The sequence below is a fragment of the Jaculus jaculus genome, chromosome X, assembly GCF_020740685.1.
Source record: "Jaculus jaculus isolate mJacJac1 chromosome X, mJacJac1.mat.Y.cur, whole genome shotgun sequence".
Lineage (NCBI taxonomy): Eukaryota > Metazoa > Chordata > Mammalia > Rodentia > Dipodidae > Jaculus > Jaculus jaculus.
The window spans coordinates 23845577-23860701 of record NC_059125.1 but is presented as its reverse complement, the minus strand read 5'-3'; positions in this window follow the sequence as shown (position 1 = coordinate 23860701).

Below are 15125 nucleotides of genomic sequence, written 5' to 3'. Positions count from 1 at the left end.
TGTGTAAATTTGGTGCTTCAGAAAGCATTAAAAAGTGCTTAAGCAATAGTATAGAAAGGTTAAAAAATAATTTTATACATATACCATGATTTTTATCATTATTTTAACAAAGGAAACATCAGAATGCTTAGATTATTGGACAAAAAAACCCCAGCAGACCATGCTGTAATTATTTTATTGCAATGATCATTAATTTTCATTATTTGTGATTTGTCCATATTTTGATAGTTTGAGTTTAGCACATCTTTGAAGTGAAGAAGTAATACCAGATAAGGGAAAACCATAAAGAAGGTTATGAAATGGTCTCAAGTTCCCCCATTAAGAGTAGTACATCAAAAGTACTAATGTATCTGGAAAGGATATTGGAAAGCATTTTTACCCGCAAAGGAGCAAAGGGTAAAAGGATGGTGAGCTCCACTGCATTTTTATCTACTTCGTCACCTGGCCCCCAAAAGAACTGGATGGACCCAAAATATAATTGTGGAAAACTGTAGGATCAATTAGCCAGAATTGGGATTGCATCTTGATGTATTTTTGTTAGATCAGATTAATATGGGATAGGCTAGATAATCATTGATTTGGAAAATCTGATGGCTCCAATTTAATATGTGTGGGAGATTAGTAGCAGTTTGAATTCATGTGGAACAGACCAATGACTATATTAACAGTTTTACATTAGGGCTATGTTAACTCTACTGCTCTCTATTATACTATGGGTTGAAGTTCTCTGAGTGGTCTGAGTTAGCCACAGAACAAAACACCATTCATTAGATGAATCATATGTTGATCAATAAGGTGATTAATAAATGACTATAACAACTGAGACACTGGTGAGACATGTCCACACCTGGGAATCCAATATAAAACTTAGTAAGATTTAGAGAAATGTTACATTTAAATGATTTCCATGTATCTTGTGGAAAGACATTTACTCTCAAATCAAAGAGGAGTGATTTCCTTGTGCATCTCCTATACTGAAGAAGGAATTATTGACTTGAGTGAAGATTTTTCTTGTTCTCAATGAAATAATTTACATCCTTACAGGTACTGGATTGGTCCATTTACTAAGAGATATAGAAGGCTGCTTAGAGCAAAAAAACCAACAGTAGCCTTCTGCAAGTCCAAATTAAGAATCTCTGATTTGTAGTCTTATTGTTTACTGAGCCCTTTAATATGAGATATCACTAGTGCAAAAAGGTGCTATATAAACAAGAAGAAATATATGGTCCTCCAAAACAAAAAAAAGTGTGTTGCTACTCCAAAAACATAAAATAGATACTGGAAATGAAAGGACAAGCAGATACCCAGTGTATCCCTATTGAAAGATTTCTGAACTTCACTGCATAATAACTAAATAAGCCAATCATTTAAAATATTTTTATTTATTTGCAAAGGGAGAGATAGATAGATGATAGATCAATTGATAGATAGATAGATACATAGATACATAGATAGATAGATATATAGATAGATAGATAGTTAGATAGATAGATAGAGGTAGATTGAGTGAGAAACAGAAAAAATAGACATGCCAAGGCCTCCTGCCAATAAAAAAAAACTCCGAAAGCATGTGCCACTCTGTGCATTTGGTTTTATATGGGTACTGGGGAGTCCAGGCCATTAATCTTTGCACGCTAACACCTTAAACTCTGAGCCATCTCTCCAGCTCCCAACAAAAAGTCAATCTTTAATCAATGCTTTTGACACTTTAGAACGATTTAAACATATAATCAGTTAATATATTTTATAAAGATTCAGTTTGAATTATCAATATAATTCAAATGTATATCACATGATAGAATGCAAATACTATATTCCTACATACTTTCAAAGTTTCAATGTTTCAGAAACTATGAATATATTTAACTTTTTTCTTTGCATCATGATGAAACTGAGGAAAAAGGTATTTCATCGCGGATCACAATTCAATATCTCTTTGTTGGTACACACACACACACACACACACACACATATGTATATACATATATTCTTTTTGTTTGTTTGTTTTTTGAGGTAGGGTCTCACTCTGGTTCAGGCTGACTTTAAACTCATGGCAATCCTCCTACCTCTGCCTCCCGAGTGCTGGGATTAAAGGTGTGTGCCACCACACCCAGTTTATATTCATATTTTTGACTGAAGAAAGATATACACAGCTCATCAAGATGTCAATTTAAGCAGTCCTAATTCTATGCTAACTCTTGAAAATAATTCTAATAAAAATAAAGCTTATTTTCAATGTAACTTTTAGGTTTATTCTAATTAACTCTTATCAGAATCACTGACACTTATATGAGAAGAGAATATTCAAATCCCAAGTTCCTAATCACTTAACTCTATAATAGTCAAAGATCCACAACGTCACTTAAAATCATTTAAAGTTATGAATTTTAGGAATGATAGACACTAAGTATATTCTTTTTTAAACATTTTTATTTTTATGTATTTGAGAGCAAGAGAAAGATGCAGGGAGATAGACAGAATGGGTGTGCCAGGGCTTCCAGCCACAGCAAACAAACTCCAGACACATGTGCCACCTTGTGCATCTCGATAAGTGGGTACAGGGGAATTGAACCTAGGTCCTTAGGCTTCACAAGCAAATGCCTTAAGTGCTAAGTCACCTGCCCAGCCCAATATTATTTTTAATTAAATTTTTTTTTTTAAATTTAAATTAGTTTTCTATTCAGCAAATACAGGCAGTTTGGTACCATTATTAGGCTCATCCATGACCTACACCCTCCCCAACGGCCCCTCCTTGTTGATGTATATGGGTCATGAATTGTGGAGTTAGCCCACAGTTATTGGTACGATAAAAGGCTCTGCATATCCTGACCCAACATGTGGCTCTGACATTCTTTCTGGCCCCTCTTCCGCAAAATTTCCCTGAGCCATGTTGGGTTCATTTTTGGTCTGCTTCAGTGATGAGATGTTGGGGACCTCTGAGGCTCTGGCTCTCTGATTTGGTAGGCGTTGATTTTTCTGTGCGTTGGTCTCCTTCCCCCTTGTGCTGGTATCCAGTTCATCAGGAAAACAGCACCCTTGCTTGTTTTGCCAATTTTCCTTAGTTTCAGTCAGGGCCTTTTTGAGGTATGATGGGTGGCTCTCTGCTTAGGATACGCATCTATCTGAAAAAGAGAAGCAGAATCTCCAATGGAAAGTGAGTTAGCACCAGGATATATGAGATAACCCTTACTTTTTTAGTAGAGAGTTTAGTAGGTGTAGGCCCTCTTGTACCCCATGATTGATGATGGCTTGATATTGGAGAGTGGGCTTATGTTTGGATATGGTTCTGACTTGTTTCACAGCTCTAGCTATGTGTCCCGCACCACTGAGGGGATCAGTTAGCCAAATCAAGAGCAGTTGGTTCCCCACCATGGCTGTATGCCACTATTGAACTTGTGTGGGCATCACAACAGGTTATTTGTTGCTAAGTAGGTTAGACCATGAGTTGCTTGGACAGATATTGGGCATTGCCCCCAGTCGCCCATGTAGCACCTTCTGGCACTAGACATGATGAATACCTGGGGACTGACTCTCTCTTGGCTTCCAGCCATGCCATTCCATTTTATGTGTTAGCTGCATATGGAGTCTTCAGCAATAGGGTCTTACCACTGAACTTTGGTTGGTCATCAAGTACTCTGACAGAAATCTGTCATTCTTTTAGAAAACTTTGTAGGTTTCTCTGATTAAAGGCTCATTGTGGATGATAGCCCCATGCTGGTACTGGGAGTTACAGGTCAGTGCCCACTAAGAAAATGAGGAAAAAGATAACTAATATACAAAAGTTAGAGAGGAGAGAGAGAGAGAGGGTGGGGGGAGGGAGGGAGGGAAGATGTAGAAGATTTAGGTTAGACTTGATCCTACCCTCTCCAGTGTCTTGTGATTCAGGTGTTTCCTGTAAGGGCCTGGTGAAGGTTCAGCCATTTGGTCTGCCTTTTAGGAAGTAGAATTTTATGGCACCATTGCTGTTTGTGTCCGGATTAGTGTTTCCCACCCCTTTGATGCCCCCCCCCCATCCTAGTGTCTAGTCCATGAGATGCATACTGGGTATGTAAGGTATCTTGGGTCAATTCAAGTTTGGTGCTGTATATGAGTGAGACTATGTGGCGATTTCTTTTCTGTAAGTTCACTTAGAATGATCTGTTCTAGTCTCAACCATTTTTCCTCAAATTTCTTTGTGTCATTTTTTCTTACTGCTGTATAGAAGTCCATTGTGTAGATATGCCACATCTTAGTTATACATTCTTCTAATGATGGACATCTGCATTGATTCCAGCTCTTAGCTATTACAAATTGTGCCGCTACAAACATGGTTGAGCAAATCTCTCTGGCCTGTGTTTTGAAGGTTTTAGGGTAGATGACCAGTAAGGGAATAACTGGGTCTGTTGGTATCTCTATAGTCAGCTTTTTCAGGAGTCTCCATATTGCTTTCCAAAGTGGTTGCACCATCCTACATTCCCACCAACTGTATATGAGTGTTCCTACTTCTCCACATCCTCGCCAGCATTTATTTTTTTTGATTTTTTTTTAATTTTTATTTATTTATTTATTTGAGAGGGACAGACACAGAAAGACAGATAGAGGGAGAGAGAGAGAGAATGGGCACGCCAGGGCTTCCAGCCTCTGCAAACGAACTCCAGACACGTGCGCCCCCTTGTGCATCTGGCTAACGTGGGACCTGGGGAACCGAGCCTCGAACCGGGGTCCTTAGGCTTCACAGGCAAGCGGTTAACCGCTAAGCCATCTCTCCAGCCCCTTTTTCTGATTTTTTGATGTTTGCTATCCTTATTGGGGTAAGGTGGAATCTCACAGTTGTTTTAATTTGCACTTCTCTGATGATTAGGGATGATGAACATTTTCTTAAGTGTGTGTTTGCCCATTTTGTTTCTTCCTCTGTGAAGTGCCTGTTCAGCTCTTTGCCCCATTTTGCGAGTGGGGTGTTTGCTTTCTTACTGTTTAGATTTTTGAGTTCTTTGTAGATTCTAGAGATTAGACTCTGTCAGATGGATAACCTGCAAATATTTTCTCCCATTCTGTGTGTAATCTATTGGCTTTCCCTATTGTGTGTTTGTCTGTAAAGAAACTCTTCAGCTTCATGTGATCCATGTGATCCCATTGGTTGATTGACTGTTTAAGGTTGTGAGCTACTGGTGTTTTGTTCAGGAAGTCTTTTTCCATTCCTATATCATGGAAAGTACTTCCTAAATTTTTGTCCACTAGTCTTCGAGTTTCTGGTCTTATATTGAGGTCTTTGATCCATTTGGACTTGAGTGTAGTGCATGGGGAAATGTGTGGATCAAGTTTTAGTTTCCTGCATGTGGTTATCCAGTTTGTCCAGCACCATTTGTTGAAGATGCTGTCTTTTATTCCAGCCTATATTTTTCAAGCCTTTGTCAAATATCAAGTAGCTATAGTTGCTTGACCCAAAGTCTGGGTCTCAAGTCTATTCCATTGGTCTATACTCCTGTTTTTATGCCAGTACCATGCTGTTTTTATTTCTATATCTTTGTAATATAGCTTTAGATCAGGTATGGTGATGTCATCAGAGGTATTTCCTTTTCTGAGGAAATGTTTGGATATTTGAGGCCTTCTGCCTTTCCATATGAAATTTGAGATCATTTTTTCTATCTCTGTGCAGAACACAGAGGGATTTTAGTTGGACTTGTGTTAAATCTATATATTGGTTTGGTAGGGTTGTCATCTTCACAATGTTAATTCTGCCTATCCAGGAGCATGGGATGTCATTCCATTTTCTCAAGTCCTCATCAATTTCTTTTTTGAGTGTTTTTATGTTTTCGTTGTATAGATCTTTCACTTCCTTGGTTAACGTTATTCCAAGGTACTTTATTTGTTTTTTGTTGTTGCTATTGAATATGGGACTATGTCTCTTATTTCTTTCTCTGTATCTTTGTCATTTTCATACAGAAATGCTACCGATTTTTGTGCATTGATATTGTATCCTGCTACTTTGCTATAGGAGTTCATCACCTTCAGGAGTTTTGGGATGAAGTCTCTCAGGTCTCTTACATATACAATCATGTCATCAGTGAATAGAGCTAACTTAACTTCTTTCTTTCCAAATTATATCTCTTTTATTTCCTTCTCCTGTCTTATTGCTTGAGCTAGGACTTCCAGAACTATATTGAAAAGCAGAGGTGAGAGAGGATATCCCTGTATTATTCCTGATCTTAATGGGAATTCCTCCAGTCTCTCTCCATTAAGTATTATTTGGGCCTTCAGAGCTTTGTATATTGCCTTTATTATGTTAAGATATGTACCAACTATGCCAATTCTCTCCAATGTTTTGATCATGAAGTGATGTTGTATCTTGTCAAAGGCCTTTTCTGCATGTGTTGAAATGATCATGTGTTTTTTATGTTTAAGCTTGTTTATGTGGTGTATTACATTGATAGATTTCCTTATGGTGAACCACCCTTGTGTTCCTGGGATGAATCCCACTTGGTCAAGGTGGGTAATGCTTTTGATGTATTGTTGGATTCGGTTTGCGAAGATTTTGTTCAGGATCTTTGCATCTAAGTTCATTAGGGAAATAGGCCAGTAGTTTTCTTTTCTTGTGGCATCTCTGCCTGGTCTTGGGATTAGGGTAATACTAGCTTCATAAAAGGAGCTGGGAAGCTTTCCCTGTTCTTCAATTGTGTGGCACAGTTTTAGGAAGATTGGTTTGTGTTCTTCCATGAAGGCTTGATAGAATTTGGCTGAGGAGCCATCTGGTCCTGGACTCTTCTTTTTAGGGAGGGTTTTTTTTTTTTTATTACTTTTTCAATCTCCATGAGTGTGATGGGTTCATTGAGGTGATTAATCTGCTCTGAGTTTAGCTTTGATAGATGGTATGCCTACAGGAATTTATCCATCTGCTCCACCTTATCCAGTTTTTTGGAGTAGAGGTTTTTGAAATAAGTCCTGATGATTCTGCCAATTTCACTTATGTCTGTTGTGATCTCTCCTTTTTCATTTTTATTTTGTTAACTTGAAACTTCTCCTTTTTTTCTTGATCAAATTGGCCAGGGGTTTGCCAATCTTGTTTATTTTTTCAAAGAACCAGCTTTTTGTTTTGTCAATTGTCTTAATTGTTTCCTTGGTTTCCAATTCATTAATTTCTGCTCTGATTTTAATTATTTTTCTCCTTCTGGTGCTCTTTGGGTTGGATTTTTCTTGTTTTTCCAGTGCCTTTAGGTGGATGGTTAGGTTATTGATTTGGGATCTTTCTGTCTTTTTTATGAAGGCATTGAGTGGTATGAATTTTCCCCTGAGGACTGCCTTCATTGTGTCCCATAAATTTTGGTGTGAGGTTTTCTCATTGTCATTCAATTCCAGGAATTGTACCATTTCATTTTGTATTTCATACACTATCCATTTATTGTTTAAAAGTGTGCTGTTCAGTTTCCAGTTGCCGTTGGGATTCTTGGTGGGTCTTTTGTTGTTGATTTCTAGCAATATAGCATTGTGATCTGATATCATGCAGGGAATTATGTCAGTCTTTGTGACCCAGTATATGGTGTATTTTGGAGAATGTTCAAAAATATTTTTGTTTTTATTTATTTATTTGAGAGCAACAGACATAGAAAGAAAAGGAGAGAATGGGCATGCCAGACCCTCCAGCCACTGCAAATGAACTCCAGACACATGTGCCCCCTTGTACATCTGGCTAACATGAGTTAACAAGGCAATTGAGCCTTGAACCAGGGTCCTTAGGCTTCACAGGCAAGTGCTTGACCATTAAGTAATCTCTCCAGCCCCAGCCCAGTATTTTCAATATTTCATAGTTCTAGCAGTGTTATTTTTTATATTTCATAATAAGAAAATTAAATTTCTAAGAAAATTCTCTGAAACTAAAGAATAATTTTAAAATAAACATTTTCACTATTCTTTTACTTTTGGTATGCAAAACTATAATTCTTGCTTTATTCATTATTTTTTCAAATTAAAAAGTACATGAGATATTTTAAGGGGATCCTGTGGCTGATGATGTTGCCATACAATGCTCATGTTGGCCTAATAGAACAGAAAGAACATAACTTTTTTTTTTTTTTAGTGTCCAAAATACCAATAATCATTCATATGTTAGCAAGACAAATAAAGTACATCAGTAACCTAGAAGTTAGAAACCTACACCTCATTCTGGATAAGAGTTGAAATAATTAGTTCTTAGAGCAAAACTGGGAGAAGCAGAATGCTGTGATTATTATCCTAATTATTGCTTATTTAAGTGCAAAAAAAGAGTAACTCAATTTAAATCAATTAAAGATTAAATGGTAAAAATAAAACAATAAGCCAATTTCCCTGATAAGTGTAGGTGTGAAAATTCTCAACAAAATAGAAAATGAATTCAACACTGTGCATCATAACCAACTTGATTTTTTTTTTTTTTTTTTACTATTTGTGATTATTTTATTTCCAAAAATTTTTATTTATTCCATTTTACAATTGACCATAAAGGTTTGGTCTTGGCTGCATAAGACCTAAAGATAACACCCTACAGTTATTAAAATTTTTTTAAAATTTAATTTATTAGTTTTCTTTTCAGCAAATACAGGCAGTTTGGTACCATCGTTTAGGTTCATCCATGATCTACTCCCTCCCATTGGACCCTCCTTGTTGATGTAAATGTGTCCTGCATTGTGGAGTTAGTCCACAGTCATTGGTATGATAAATGTCTCTGCATATCACGACCCAACATGTGACTCTGACATTCTTTCTGCCCTCTGTTCCACAAAATTTCCCTGAGCCATGTTGGGTTCATTTTTGGTCTGTTTCAGTGTTGAGGTGTTGGGGGCCTCTGAGGCTCTGGCTCTCTGATTTGGTAGGAGTTGATTTTTCTCTGTGTTGGTCTCCTTCCCCTTTGTGCTGGTATCTGGTTCATCAGGAAAACAGCACCCTTGCTTGTTTCACCAATTTTCTTTAGTTTCAGTCAAGCCCCTTTTGAGGTATGTTGGGGAGCTCTCTCCTTAGGATCTGCATCTATCTGAAAAAGAGAAGCAGATTCTCCAACGGAGTGTAAGTTAGCACCTGGAAATTTGAGATAACACTTTTTTGATAGAGAGTTTGATAGGTGTAGGCCCTCTTGTACCCCATGATTGATGGTAGCTTGATATTGGAGAGTGGGCCTATGTTTGGTTATGGTTCTGACTTGTTCCCCAGATCCAGCTATGGGTCTCGTACCACTGAGGGGATCAGTTAGCCAAATCAAGAGCAGTTGGTTCCCCACCATGGCTGTGTGTCACTATTGCACTTGTGTGGGCATCACATCAGGTTATTTGTTGCTAATTAGGTTAGACCATGAGTTGCTTGGACAGATATTGGTCATTTCCCCCAGTTGCCCATGTAGCACCTTCTGGCACTAGACACGCTAACTGTCTGGGGACTGACTCTCTCCTGGCTTCCAGACATGCGGTTCTCCTAAAACTGTGTCACACAATTGAAGATCAGGGAAAGCTACCCAACTCCTTCTATGAAGCTGGTATCACCCTAATCCCAAAACCAGGCAGAGATGCCACAAGTAAAGAAAACTACCGGCCTATTTCCCTAATGAACTTAGATGCACTGATCCTGAAAAAAATCCTCACAAACTAAATCTAACAGCACATAAAAAGCATTATCCACCTTGACCAAGTGAGATTTATCCCAGGAACACAAGAGTGGTTCAACATATGAAAATCTGTCAATGTAATACACCACATTATCAAGCTTAAACATAGAAACCATATGATCATTTCAATAGATGCAGAAAAGGCCTTTGACAAGATACAGCATCACTTCATGATCAAAACATTGGAGAGAATTGGCATAGTTGGTACATATCTTAACTGAGATAAAATCAAGTTGGTGAACATTTTCTTAAGTCTGTGTTTGCCAGGACTATGCTCTATGAGAACAAAACTTAGAACATGTCCTGTAATATCTGGATCGAAACAAGGGTCCTCTCTCTATGATTCCATATACTGCTCTGAGTCTTAGTTAAGAATATGAAACACAGGGCTGGAGAGATGGCTTAGCGGTTAAGCACTTGCCTGTGAAGCCTAAGCACCCCGGTTCGAAGCTCGATTCCCCAGGACCCACATTAGCCAGATGCACCAGGGGCCGCAGGCGTCTGGAGTTCATTTGCAGTGGCTGGAAGCCCTGGCGTGCCCATTTTCTTTCTCTATCTATCTGCCTCTTTCTCTCTCTCTGTTGCTCTCAATTAAATAAATAAATAAAAATGAACCAAAAATATTAAAAAAGAATATGAAACACAAAGATAGAAAAGGGATAAAAATGGAAAATAAAGAAGTTACACTATCCCTATTTTCATATGACATGATTATATATTTAAGAGACCTTGTGGACTTAAACTTCTAGATTTGATAATTGCTGTGGGTAAAATATCAGGATAAAAATTATAATACAAAAGTAGTAGCATCATATATGCTGACAATAAGTCTACTGAAAAAAATCAGGAAAAATATTCTGTTCACAATATCCTCAAAAATATCTTCAATTAGGCCTAGAGAGATGGCTTATCAGTTTATGGGCTTGCCTGCAAAGCCCAAGGACGCATATTCGACTCTCCAAATCCCATGTAAGCCAGGAAAAGTTGAGACAAGCACAAGGTCTCACATGCCCACTAGGTGGCACAAGGATCTTTAGTTCAATTTTAGTTGCGGAGGTTCTAGTGCACCAATTCTCTCTCTCACTCTCTGTCTATAAAATAAAAATAATTAAATAAAAAATATCTTAGATTAAACCTAACCAAAGGAGTGAAAGAACTTCACAGGAAAACATTAAGAATAAAAGAAGAAATTGAAAAAGAGACTAGATAAGAGAAAGACTTTCCATTCTCCTCTGGCAGAATTAATTTTGTGATAATGGCTATGTTATCAAAAGGAATCTAGGGCTTCAGTACACTCACCATCAAAATTCCAATGACATTTTTCACAGACTAGAAAAATATCAATCTTAAAATTCATATGGAAACACAGAAAATCATGTACAGCTAAAATAATTCTAAGCAGAAAGAATACAACCAATGAAATCACATTGCTTGACCTCACACTACACTGTGAAGCCTTAGTGGAAAACACAGCATACTGTTTGCATTGAAAATGACATGTAGAGGGCTGGAGAGATGGCTTAGCGGTTAAGGGCTTGCCTGTGAAGCCTAAGAACACCGGTTCGAGGCTCGGTTCCCCAGGTCCCACGTTAGCCAGATGCACAAGGGGGCGCACGCGTCTGGAGTTCGTTTGCAGAGGCTGGAAGCCCTGGCGCGCCCATTCCCTCTCCCTCTATCTGTCTTTCTCTCTGTGTCTGTCGCTCTCAAATTAAAAAAAAAAAAAAGAATGACATGTAGAACAGTGGAATGTAATAGAAGATGAAGAGATAAAACCATAGGACTCTTGACTCCTAATTTTTGACAAAGGTGTTAAAAATACACAGTAGTTGTCTGGAGAGATTGCTTAGTGGTTAAGGTACCTGCCTGTAAGGCAAAGGGCCTAGGTTTGAATCCCCAAGACCCACGTAAACCAGATGTGCAAGGAGAAATATGCATCTGGAGTTCATTAGCAGCATCTGGAGGCTCTGGCAAACCCATTTTCTCTTTATGTATCTGCCTTTCTTTCTGCCTCTTTTTCTCTCTCAAATAAATAAATATAAAAAAATACACATATGGCTTAAAGCTTGTTCAGTATGTGGTACTGGCAAAACTGGATATCCCTCTGCAGAAAAATGAAATTATATCCAGATTTCTTATTCTGCACAAAAATCAATTCAACCTGGATCAACTGCCTTAATTTTATGATGCTTCATTTTTTCCTTATTTTTTTCCTAAATTGTTTTTGTGTTTTGTTAAACAGAACAAGAAAAGCCTTAATTTAAACCATAAACACATAAGCTTCAATAAGAAAACACAGAGGAAAGACTTCAGGACATATATGTAGGCAACAAATTTCTGAATTGAATCTCAGTGGCCACAGGAAAAAGCCCTAACAATTGACAAATGATGTTACAAGAAATTAAAAAGCTGCATACCAAAAGAATTTATCAACAATATGAAAAACAGTTCACAGAACAGGAGAAAATCTTTGTACTGATATATCAGACAAGTAATTAATATCTCAAATATATAAAGAATTGCAAAAATTAAACAGCAATAAAACAAAAAATCCTGCCAATCAATATATGTACCAATTATCTGCACAGACAATTCTCAAAAGAAAAAATACAAGTGGATAATTAATATTTTCAAGGGTTCTCAACATCTTTAGTTTTCAGAGAAATGCAAATTAGAAGACCTTTGATATTCCATCTCATCCCAATCAGAATGGCCTCCATGAAGAAAAGAAATGACAAAAATTCCTAGTGAGAGCCGGACGTGGTGGCGCATGCCTTTAATCCCAGCACTCGGGAGGCAGAGGTAGGAGGATCGCCATGAGTTCGAGGCCACCCTGCGACTCCATAGTGAATTCCAGGTCAGCCTGGGCTAGCGTGAGACCCTACCTCGAAAAACCAAACCAAACCAAAACAAAACAAAAAAAATCCTAGTGAGGATGTGAGAAAAGAGGAAACCTTATTCACTACTGAACAGGTGCAAACTGGAGTAGCCACTGTAGAAATTATGCAGATTTTTTTAGGACTCATATGGCACTACCATATGAGCCAGTTATACCACTCTTGGGCATATACCTAAAGTACTGTACACCCTATTACAGAAATACTTGTACATTCATGTTCACTAAAGCTCTTTTCACAATAGACAGGGAATCCTAGCACTGGGGAGGCTGAGATAGAATGATCGGAATGCTGTGAGTTCAAGGCCAGCCTGAGACTACATAGTGAACTCCAAGTTAGCCTGACTTATAGCATGATCCTACTGAAAGAAAGAAAGAAAGAAAGGAAGGAAGAAAGGAAGGAAGAAAGAAAGAAAAAGAAAGGAAGGCAGGAAGGAAGAAAATGGAGTTTTCAAAAAGGGGGAAATGATGAACATCCTTTTGTTAAGAGGAAGGTTGAATTCTGAGGAGGTAGGAAATGCGAAAGTAATGTTTAACATTACAATTATGGATTCACCATTTTCTATGTAAGCCATAAAGTATTTTCCTGAAATCACAAGCTGTAATCACTGTGTATATTAATCAGACACAGCCAATCTATGAACTTCTGGGATTATTCTCACTTTACCTTTTAATGACATAGAATTTATTCTGAATTAACTCTACAAATTAACAGCCTGATACCAGAACTCTCCATTTCTACCCAGGAAGTCCATTCCTACCTAGGGTATTCTCAGTTACCTTGTTAACATAATTTTCTTCTGACTCTGATGATAAATAAGCAGATGTTTAGAAACGTGGGAGGAAGCCACCTCATGTCCACTGCCATTTGTTTGCAGAGACAGCCCTGTAGCCCCATAGCCAGCTTCCTTGGTGGAGGAGGGAGAGTACAGAGACATGTATATGCTCTATCATTGCTTTATAATTTTTTTCTGACTGCATATTGTTTTATATCTATAATATATGGTGTTTTCCCTAGCATTATCTGAACATTTTACTTTATGAGATCTTAAAAGCTATAAACTGAATCACATGATTTAATATTTTCATGTGACAGCTACATACTCAGAACTGCAGTATCTTTATTTGCCTATTCAGGATAATCTCACATTTTGGAAAATGAAAGCATGTGGAAAAAAACGTCTTCCATTTTTTTCAAAAGCTCTTTCATTAGTCATGTGTCTTTTTAGAGGTTTGATTCTTTATTTTTTTTGTAAACCTTCCACAAAAGATTTCCTATTCTCAAAATATCCTGTTGTCTCCACCTAGTGAATCATTTGCACATTTATTAAATATGTTCAGTTCAGAGATTTTTTTTTAAAGAAATCACTGTCTTCATAAGTTTGACAATAAAGGGATCACCATGTTTATGGGACAGAGGAGCATAATATTTAGATATAGTTATTTAGAAATATAATTCTACTTCAATATAAAATATTAACTAGCAGTATTTAAAAATAAAATAAATTAACACACAATTCCTGCCATTTATAATCTTACAACATTTGATGCTGGAATTTATGGCTTAAAAACTTCACCAAACTTTCAAACTTGCTAAAGTATAATATTCTATTCCATGTTTGGGTACAGATATTTATACAATGATAAGAAAAACAAATAAATGATAAGAAAAGTCAAAACAATATGCAGAATGAATCATTAGAATGTTATAAAATTATATATACAGTAAACAGTATATTGCCCAATTTTTTACATTTGTATTTTAAATTAGTGTATAACATAATTGGGTTTCACTATGATACTTTCCTTTTGCTCATCCTCTCCAACTCCCCTTTCTCTTCCTTCTGCTTTTTTTTTTGTTGCTGGTATTTGACTTTCTTCCAGCAGCCCTCCTTCTTTTTACTTTCATGTCACATTATAAAGTAGAATTAAAAATATTCATTTCCCATATGTTATGTTGGAATCATAATCAAGACTTCTAAAATTCACAAGAAAGCAAGCAGTTACAAATAATTAAAAATACAGCATGAATAGCTAGAGAAAATAACAGTGACACAGTCTCGGAACACAGCGTATTTCATTGTATAAGAAAATAAATGCATCTTGGACTCAGGTTATCTGTGGAATTGTGAGTAAGTTACTTATCTCCTTCAAAATACAATGTCCTCAACAGAAAAATAAAAACAATGAGAAAACATTCTGGGATATTTGAGATACATTAGATATAAATAAATATAACATCTTAGTTAAGATTAGATGTAGACACTTCTCCAGGTGTGCATATCCCAAAAGTCCAGATTAGAAAAGATTTTTTCCTGCTTCCAGCAGATATTTTTCTTCCCCAAGAAGCAAATGACATTTAGATGAGCTTGGAATTGATTTCAATCCCCACTTGCCTTCCTGGCTGGTTTTCTCTGTAAAGAAAAAAAAGAAAAAAACAATTGGAACATGTGTTCAATTCCCAGATCTTTTAGTTATTGTGAGTCCTGTTAACACTAATGGAAAAGTGAGAGGCAAATTAATCATGATTAGTTTTTCAGTTTTATTGATTGGTGACTAATGGGAATACACCTTTAGAGAAGGGTTTAGTTTTGTTTTATCCAAAATTATGGCTTTCAGATTTTAATG